Raw genomic sequence first — 11,033 nt, 5'->3', positions numbered from 1 at the left:
GAGGAGCGTTTGCGCGTCATTTACGATGCAAGCGCTTTGAATCTGTCCAATTTTTATCTAGCCAGGATACAATAATCCTATAATTTTCAAACATTGGCCATGTTTCAAGATTTTTCAAGCAAGAGGAAACTGAACTGAATAATTTGACATTTCAACCCTGGATAAAGACCATAGTCAAACATAGACAAACATAAACAGAAGATCAATGATACGTAATTCATTGAATAACACAATATGTATTTTCTTAGCTTTTATTCTGATCCTTTTCCTTAAAATTTTTCTCTTTGTTTAAAATGTACGATTCAGGAAAAAAAATACAAATAAAGAAAAACTATAGTTATAAAAAAAAAACAAGCAATGACAATAACAATATTAATTAAATTAACAGAAGTTTATCAAAACTCAACAGCTGAAATCATTTCATGATACGTCATTGGTGACATGACAGTGGTCATGATTTCCTTGTCAAAGATAAACTAAGAGGTAATAATGAGTCAATGAAGATTTCGAGAGACTTTGTAATTAAGTAGCTTGTGTATACTTGCATATAAATGATACAAGTAGATGCGAGATGATATCAGCTATTTGAAGAAGTAAATAAAGTCTGATACGTATCTGTAGACATTTGTATCTACTCTTGTCATTCGTATGTACAAGAGGTACATGATTACGTACTCTTTATTTGCTCAATCTTTATTAATTTATCATGTTCTTTCCACTGATAACATGTTATCATCTAAAATCACGTGCTATGATTTACTCAAATGCATGGTAAATTGATTCATTCTTATTGCCATTTGTTTGCATGATACATACTCTCTCTCTCTCTCTCTCTCTCTCTCTCTCTCTCTCTCTCTCTCTCTCTCTCTCTCTCTTTCCTTCATGTATTGTCGATTAATAATTAGAAACTATACAATAAAAATCTGTATAAAATTCTATTCGCAATTAATTGTGTAAAATATTATTTTTTCAATACATCTATTAAAAGTTTCTTCTAAAAAATATTATTTTTTAAGGAAGCAACTAATTTAACTAATTTAATATTATTGTGCTTAAAGGCACCAAAAATAAATAAAATTAAATAAACACATCTATTAATTTTTTTTTCAATTAAGTTTGCAATTGATTAGAATAAATAAAAAAATTATTAAAAATAATGTTCAAATAATTTTTAATCAGAAATATGTAAATACGTTTCGTTAAAATTCATATTAAAAATACAATAGATACACTAAAGAAAAATTGAGTAAAGGCAATCTTAAAGCCGACCCTGAATAGAATATATGAATGCGTAATCTACCTGAAGATGCGTTGGCCGATTTAGCATCGTGAAAAATAAAGTTCCGCGATTTACTTTACAAGCTCATATAATGAGACAAAAAAAGATCGATAAACAGTCACATAGCTGTGAGAATTCACTATTGACAATCGGAACTAACTATTTTAATCTCACAGTGCATTTATAGATTTTTTCATTTTGTTCCCGCACGGATGGATATAATCCGTCGAAGGAAAATTGTTCTCGGAACAATTTCTAACGATTGTCGCTATCCGATCAACCGTACAAATAAATCTCTTTTCGAAATACAGATTGATCATGCGCGCGTATTATTGCTTTTGATATTATTTCGTTGTATTCGTGCAACGAATAAAGTCAGCAGTTAACTAAATCAATAACAATATCAGCAATTAAAACTTCATATAATATATACCTAAATTACATTAAATATATATATATATATAAATTTCATAAATTAATATAATAAAGAAGAAAATTTTATTATATTTTGACGAAAATGTATGATGAAATGTATCATTAATCTCGCGAAAAATGAGTCATTATAGATATATATCTGTCTGTAAAAATAGATATATATCGATCTGTAAAAACAACATCACATGGCTGATAAGTATTGACGTAATACAACTCCTGCAAAGTAAAGTTTATCCGTTATAAATACAATGTAACATTTCGATATTGCTAATCTATCAATCGGCCGTTCTGCATCCAACGTCGTCAATGGACGCGCGCTAGCCACGATAACTACTGACTGATACTTTTTAAATGTAGCAGCCGTACTGTGTGGACTTCCCAGTATTACGTCGGCGGCTGACCACGTCGCATGCGGGCTGCGAGTTCACTTTGGAATCGGATTCGGCTGATCTGCGAAACGTACGGAACTTGGAGTGTGCTGTGAATGAACTCGTGAATGTATGGTGATTGACGATCGACCATAGATTTTCCATGACGTCTTATTGATCAAATCACTAGCCAGACAACGTGGAAGCCCTTCATAATTTTACGTTGACAAGCAGCAAATCGGCTAAGCCGGCATCTGCGTGTCCACAAGTGCTGCTGAATCATCTGAAATTTATCATCGTCGTGACAAAATAACGCTGTACGAAATAATGTTTACGTAATAGTGATATAGTATTATCAGGCAAAGTGAAAGGAACGCGTACCGACCTTCACAAACAACATACAGTATCCAGAATGCAAACAACACAGATATTCCAGCCAACATCATCAAACATGTGACATTACAGGTAAATTTTATCGTGTATTTAAGATAAAATTTAACAGCTTCAATTTAAATGAGTAATAACTTACGAAATCGCGCCGAGTTTAAACATTTTTCAATAGTAAGTTTCTACATACGTAAAAAGCAAAAAATAAAATTTGTAATTTTACATTTGTAAACAATTTTTTATCATATATATATATATATATATATATATATATATATATATATATATATATATATATACACACGTATCAAGTTCACGTTTCGCGCTAGAATACAACGTTAGATGTAACAATAGAAATATCGGAAATTGAACTTATCCTCTTTCGATTTGGACCATTTGGATCCATTAAACAAGTTTTGCAGATTTCTTAATAATTATACTCAGCAGTATAATGATGACTTTTATTAATTAATTTTACTATGCATTTCGCATTTTACGTGAATTGTGATAAAAGAAAGGAAGAAGAAAAATTTATTCGCTTTTCTCTCTAATAAATGAGTAAAGATTCCGTTGACAATTTATCTTTTGTTAACAAATTTAATTATCAACTCTAAATCGTTATTTGACAAAATGCATGCAGACAAGAAAATCTATTCGAGACATATTAATTTCTGCACAGTAACGTTACCAGATTAGCAGTAGTTAACAATTCCTTACGCAACTATGTTTGCCGCTATGAACAATATGTAATACAGCGCTACACTTTGAAATACTTTTTATATAAACTTGTGATCGTCTAGAAGCATCGATATCGTGTTGCTTAAAAATTCACAACTAATAAATTCACAATATACCTATATATTTTTATCTGCCTGATAATTTCAATATTAATGAACATTTCAACATGAATGTTTCAAAGATGACAATTTTATAGGTATCACGTAATAGCCTCTGCACGCGATCGTTCAATCGAGCCGTTCAATACATGTTTCAATATATTTTAAAAATATATCTAAAGATAATCAATACTATATATTTATTCTATTTTTTCTTTTCATTACTAAATATATGCAAAGAAAAATTATATTGTAACTATATATTCTTATTATTATATCAATGCCATAATATTTTACGTTATAATTCACTGGCTGAGAGCCGAAATGTATGAGTTTCATTGTAATTGCAAATCTGTTCCATCGCTGGATATGAATTCATTCAAGGAAACGCTCGGATATTACCCATTTAGCATCAGAAACGCGATCAGACTGTAGCCGTATTTGAAAACGCTGTGATTATTCGTATCACGGTCGTACATTTTTATCGAAGGTACGCGAGCAGCTGGAGCAGCATCAAGATGGTTGAAGTCGGCGATGTGTCCATTGAACTAACTGCTCGACATCAATAAGAAAAACTTACACAATTCTTTTTATAAAACTACTATAAAAACATTATCGAGAGCAGAGAAAAAGAGTGATCTCTGACATAAAACTGTTTTCATAAAGCAGCGCACACAGTTTTCATATTTTACATGCCATATATCTATATTAAAGATAATACAGATGATCACAATATTGTCGACGATTTTGGTCAAACGAATTTGAAGCGTCTAAATTTAATCAAGTTATTCCGAGATAATACGAGTTTTTGCTGGCACAAGTTCATTTATGAATATAATAATTATTACGCAGATAGGTAAAAAAATAAAATGTCTCTTGAGAATCGTGCGATTGTGCAACGCATGGTAGAAAAGTCGACCTTTGGTCAATGTACTGACCTTGCTTCTAAGTACTGTGATTCAAACTGTGCTTCATGTCGTTTAAGATGGAAATGTTACTTGTTCTCGCATTGCGAGATTCTTTTGCAAGACGATAAAAATAGTTCTTGCCGCTAGAAAGGTTCACATCCGAGTGAAGACTTGAGCGTGTTCGCATGCAGAAGTAAACTATCTTTTAATAATCGCATTCGTCTAGCTGACGTTTTTTCTCGGACGCAGCTGCACGTCAGACCGAGAACATGTGGAAGAAGAAGTGAGAGAGAAGGAAAGAAGAAAGACTAGCCGCAAAGCGGTATCTTCTCGGCAAAACTTTGCGCAATAATCCGATGCAAAAAGCACAGCATCTGACGCTGTCAAAAAGTGCCTAATGTGAATTGGGGAGACCTTGGGCTTGTAATACGGCAGACGCCAAGCGGTTCGTGCCGCCACGCTCGGCTTTTTTGCTAGAGCAACGGTAGAGGAGGAGAATGCTTCCTCTACCGTCATCAACAACTATCGCCACGAGCGACACGGAGAATAGTCCAGGTCATGGCAGCTGGATTTGCATTGTAAAGTTTCTCGTCTCTCGCGTCCTACGTGCACAATTTCGCTCAATTGCGCCATCGCCGCCGCCGTCGCTGCTGCTCGCTCTTCGAACCGGGAAAAGCTAGTTACAAAAGCTCCTTCGCTTCTTCCCACCCTCGTCTTCCATCGTCCTCCGCGATCTGATAAAGGTTCATACATTCCACTCCCAGAGGGAGTGCCCTCGTCCTGCTTCGGTAAAACACGCGCAAGAGTTTTGGTAGCTACGTTTTGGTTACTACGGAAAAGCGTAACGTCAGCGTCAGTCGCTTAAAAAAAAAAAAAAAAAACCACATTTAGATCTACACTATTTCGATTACAGATTTTTCGATAAATGTGGAATCACTTTCTCGTCGAAAGTTTGATGAGAAATTATTTTTCTAGGCCTTTAAACCTGTCTAGGTGTCAATCGTTTTTCCAACCAAATTATGAAAATATCAAGATTAAAATTCCCTTAAAATTAAGATAAAAAGAATAGTTATTTAAAAAGACATCGACTGATAACAGAATCAGTAGATAAAGCAAGACATAATAATTTGAAAACGTGTAACAGTTACGATTAATCACGATAAATTCCACTCTTGCATTAAGATGCAGACTATCAAAGGAACTCGGACGACAAGATTTGATCTTGCACAACTTTACGTTGAATGTCTCCATTTAAGTAATTGATCGATATCAAGTAGAAGTAACGTTAATTTAATGTTGTCTCTCGCTATCACACATCACGGAAGATAGATAGTGAGAAAGTTTTTTATGGAATAGGAATTTTGAGTTTTTCACATTGTATATAGGAATACACTGATAACTTTAATTTTACATTATGTAGACATTATATGAACATTGTAACCACATATGGTGTTATATTTCTAAAATCTACTGTATGTCTGATAATTTTTTTGAGAGCCATTATGGTTTAATACATGTAACCAAGTAAAACGGTTTATACTCGACTATTTTTCTCTCTACTCGAATATTGTCAACTAAAAATTAAAAATTAGCCGAGTTCTTTATGCTCCGTTTACATTGCATTGTAATAACCTTTTTTAACTAGATACTATTAACTAGATAACTATTTTTTGTTATCGCGCATCATAAAGACATGAGACTAACACTAAAGATATGATTAAAACTGACTCCTTTTACATAATATAATATTGTAAAAAAATCGTTTAAAATGCAACTTTAACTACTATTACACAATTGATATTTTGATTCTATTACGTTTAGTAAACTATAATAATAATAATAGAGATCGTATTACATTATTCTGTGAATGTAAACTAATAATAAATATGGAAACAGTGCAAACATCTATTATTAATCTACTGATTGCCTATTACAATAATTGTTTACCATAATATACAAATTTGACATGCGATAGCAAAATTAATATCTCAATTGATGATAAATTTTACATGTAGTAAACAGTGTCTCACCTTATTTTGTATGATCATCGTATGATTTTTTCACGGAATTGTCGACGGATATACAGGCAGGAAGAACCACAATGATTAGGTTAATTATCTCATGCTTGACGAAACATACATCGCGCAACGCGACATAATGTAATACACTAAATGTGCACGAATACACTCGGGTATTTATGGCTAATTTGTGCAAATCGATAATTAAAGGAAATTGTATTTATGTCGACCACAGAAATTGCAACTGCATTTGCATTGTAAAATTGCATTTACGGTACTACGCAGTGTTAAGCTGTACTATCATGTAGTCCCAGAATTTTTAATTTAAAAAACATTTTTGTTTGCACTACTCTTATCTCGAATGAGTATATTCTTAATGCATTCCAATTAAAAAAAGTTCATAGAATAAATTAAAAATTATAGACTTTATTGTGTAAAAATAATGAATAATATATATACAATTAAGAAATTCAAATATCAATATTTATTATCTTATAGTGTTCAACTTATATTGTCTAAGTAGTTGAAAGAACAACCTCATTTGAGCAATCCATTTCTGCGATTGAATTGCTTAATTTCAAAATAGCGTTTGTTTTAACATATGCATCTATTAAATAATAAATTAAATTAAACTCTCTCTCTCTCTCTCTCTCTTTTTCTTATTCAAGATGTTATTAAAAAGTTAACGTAAATTTGAGAGCAAATTTATTCGGAAATATGACTGTATAAAATAACGTAAATGAAAAACTGTTAAATTTTTAATGTTAATTTTTTATTAACGCTGTCATCTTATCCCTTGTGTAGATCAAAAAAAGCAAAACTTCTTTGTACAGGCTAAAAGCGAGAGAAAGTGGAATTTTCCAACGTGCTGGTTCGCGAGCTGGTTCGTTGATCGAAACAGTAGTGCTAGAAACTTTGTTAATTCCAAAACTTTGTAATTAATCCACTGACAGATTATCCTTGAGCTGTATTAATGTGAAAAATATGTTAAAACACGATGGCGAATATCCTAATGATACTCATTGACGATTAAGACGAGCAGGTAATAAATTTGCAAAACTGCGATAATAAATTTCAAGATAATTACGCAGAAATCGATAGTGAGCACAGAGCAATACGCGTTTATACTTGGCAGCAAATGTGTCGCAGTTATTTGACAAATCTTGTAGTATATGATCGTGACATACGCAGCCACGTTAATATACATTGTCTCATTCGCATACGGTCAGATATTTGTACGGTCGACAAGTATCTGTCGAGTGAATACATTATTTGAAATTGTTGTAATGGTTAGGTAACGCAAACTCGGTATGGAAACGAGTCAAGTGGACAAATTACTTGCTGCACAAGCTACCTGTCGTGTGCAAAACATCTGCCCACCTAAAATTAACGACGGGCCAAGTAGAGTTGCGAGCCAAACCGAATAGATAGGTCTTCATTTGCGCGATGAATAGAAAGGCCTTCTATTTTCGGACACATATGAATTCTTCTACTACGCCATATCTCAAATGTCAGTACAATTCCATTCCGCTTTTGTAAATTCCTGCCTTTCTTCATAAAAGAAGAAGAATTACTTTGCCGCTTTTACGGACGAGTATTTCGTACTGCGAATACAGGTCAAAATAAATTACAGTAATCAAAAAATTTAATAAGCGAAATTTAATTAAAAATGCTTAATATAACATTCGTAAAGATTTACTCTTGTACGTTATACATACGTAACATAAAAAAAAGAGAGAATATTGTTTATAAAAATATTTTCATCAACGGTATTCTCTCTTTAACGTTTAAAGGAAAGATTTCTATATAAATCTCGAATGATCTAATTTCGAAATAGAACAATAATATATATATATATATATACATGTATATATGTATATATGTATGAGACTTTGCAAAAGATCTTACGAAGGAGCGTGTACGTCCTTATTCCATTGTAAGTTGCGAAACATTGCAATAACCATGCACTATGGGAAGTCATGCAGTTTACGAGATATTTCAAAGGACATGGCTGCGCGTAAAACTCACCGACGAATTTGAACATTTTGTAACAGCTAGCTTTTTTTGTCATGAAATCAATCTACAGTGTGCAGACCGATGGAGCGTGCATGTCAGCGAACCGAAACGACGATCGATTCTCCGTTCGAACGAAATGTAAATCGTCAGGCAGTTCTGCCGAATAGAGAACACTTCGCGCTGGTTGAAAGTCTAGTACAATACTTCTCTCACGTTCCGTTATTCAACAATATACAATATGTTCGCCGTATGGCACGGATACTATGCGACCGATTGACTTTCATGAACACGTCAATCACGGCGTGTGACTCATGTAACATCGTCGCGCGGGAACTCGCGCGCGAGATGCAACGGCAATAAAAATATCTGCGGAAAACTGTGGTTATCGTACTTAATTGTGCGATATTCTTAGAAACTTACAGCACCGATCACGCTAATCGATAGACTGGAGGATATATCTCGTCGCGTCGGCGAGATGAACGAGGAAAGATTTACATAACGCAAGCTGTAAACACTTGTGACAATTTATCCGCTTATCCAAGAACAATCGCTGCAAAGACGTAATTTGGAAAAACCAACGATGCTTCACGGAAATGCATATACATAGACATAAAGCGTTATAAAAACATCCGGTTGTTTTAATTATTATATTCCTGCAACAAAAGCTAATTTATTCTACTAATAAATGTGTTACGTTGATTCATTAGTTACGTATTGTTGGACTTGTTTTCCACAGAATTGAAAATAACAAATGATTACGTAAAATCATATTATATACATATATGGCTACATTTGCAGCGAAATATTTTCCTAAACAGTGCGACCAAGATGTTGCTCCAATTCAGGCAATGAAACAAAGGATTGAAATAGGTAGCAAACGAAAAATCTCGTTGAGCTGAAAACAAATATGTAAGTTTTATTTTGCACCGATTTTCCGTTCTAAAGTTATATTTTATGTTACCGATGCTGTAACGTAGCATATCTTTTAAAATCCCTTTCATCCCGGAAAAAGTAAAAAATATGTTGCGAATGTGATACCTACTTCAACCCTCTATTTCCCTGACCAGATAGGGGAAACGTGCTCCATATCCATATGGCTGCACTCTTTCTTTCATTTTCTCTATTCTCGATTACTTATTATAACATTAGAATAGAATTAATTGTGTTGAAACTGTGATATCCAACATAATTTGTTTGAAATTAATATTGCAATTCAAAATAACTATAACATGTATCATATGATTAGAATTATATAAATTATATGCATTAATTTAGCATTATAATTATTTTATAGAAATAATTATAGAAATAATTATATCGTGATAACGTGATAGAAACGATTGTTTATTACATTTTCTTTAATTCTATTCTATTTTTTCATTTCAATTTTACATTTATTAAATATTGTTTTAAATATTTACAAAACTTTATAATATAATTTAACAATGGTGGTCGATAATCGTTTCGTGACTAACACAAATTGCCATTTGGATGTTTTGTAGATTAAATAGGTTACTTTGAACTGACATGTTCTGTTAGAAACTTGCTAATTTATGTTGTAATGTCACACGTGACGAGCGTTCAAAGCTGTAAAGTTTAATAATTGTGATGCTTTAACAAGAATATGCATAAGATGTATTTATTAGCATCTATAACGTGAATTTTTATTTCTTCGTGTCAAGTTACAACTATTATCTTTTTATATTCATTATATGGTTCTAAAAGACTATTTAATTTAAAAGAAAGAAAAGAAATAATTCTGAAAAATTTAAATTTTGCCTCGATAAAGCCTCAAAAAGAAAGCATTAAAATTTCATTAAAGGACCGATGATTCCTTTAGAAGAAAAAAATTTGATAAAGGTAAAAGTAAAAAAGAAAAAATGAAAAGCAAAGAGATTACAACAAATGGATACAAATTTACTTTAAATCGCATATCTTTGCATAGACAAACACATTAAGTAAAACAAATGCGATAAACGATTAAGAATCTTAAACAGATCGAAATTATATCGGTGACAATTTTACTTACTTATACCATAAATCTTAGAAAAACTTATTAAAAATTGTTATAATGAGTAAAAACACGGAATAATTTATAACAATTTATTAATTTTTTTTACTTTAAAAGTCCAGATGGTTTAAATCTATCTTCTTAAAGACGCGGGACGCTTAAATACAACAATCAAATTAACATAATCGAAACATCAGAGACGTAGCATGCAAATTTTGAATAATCTCAGATTGCGCGAGACAGAATAGATTATCTGAGTTTAGTAACGTGCTTTCTCCAGTAGGCTCTATTAAATTGTAAATCAGTGATCTTGTAATCATTGATTTGCATTATTATACTTATAACTGTGATCATCAATGACTATTTATGTACTGTCTTACAGTAATTCCGATTAAAAGAAGAGAAGAATATTCTGGCTGATTGGAATCAGTGTATTATCACTGAAAATAGACAGGGCATACATTTCTCTGATCAATACAGTTGTAAGTACTAACTACTACCAGTGAAATTAGTAAAATTTTACTAATTCCGATTTAGAGAATATAATAGAAGAATTAAATTATTTCAATAAGAAAAGAAAATTGGTGTTTTCAACAGAAAGAAGTTATCGCATTGCGACTGTTGAAATTCCAATACCTACGAACCGTAAAAGAGTAAAATGACAAATAGCATGATTATGTCTTCTTCTAGATCGACGTAATCGTTGTTACTGACAGAAACATATCACACTCACAATTTCATACTTTATACGCGCGCCTTGTACATTCCGTTTTAC

General features: G+C 32.2%; 1 protein-coding gene across 2 annotated transcripts in view; it reads left to right on the top strand.

Annotated features, from left to right (window-relative positions):
- Positions 1 to 1,815: 1,815 nt before the first annotated feature.
- The window catches only part of LOC105198779 (sodium-coupled monocarboxylate transporter 2), a 29,228-nt gene continuing 20,010 nt past the window's right edge, over positions 1,816 to 11,033 (top strand). Inside the window, exons 1-2 of one of the 2 annotated variants that reach the window (XM_039455100.1) lie at positions 2,072 to 2,547; positions 10,641 to 10,740. The gene's annotated coding sequence lies outside the window, so the exon portion shown is untranslated. Of the gene's footprint in view, positions 2,548 to 10,640; positions 10,741 to 11,033 lie in introns of both variants that reach the window. The other variant, XM_026136298.2, reaches the window with a different exon arrangement.

Source organism: Solenopsis invicta, chromosome 11 (assembly GCF_016802725.1).
Source record: "Solenopsis invicta isolate M01_SB chromosome 11, UNIL_Sinv_3.0, whole genome shotgun sequence".
NCBI classification, from domain to species: Eukaryota; Metazoa; Arthropoda; class Insecta; order Hymenoptera; family Formicidae; genus Solenopsis; species Solenopsis invicta.
The sequence above is the reverse complement of the archived record's forward strand: the minus strand, read 5'-3'. Positions and strand labels throughout refer to the sequence as shown.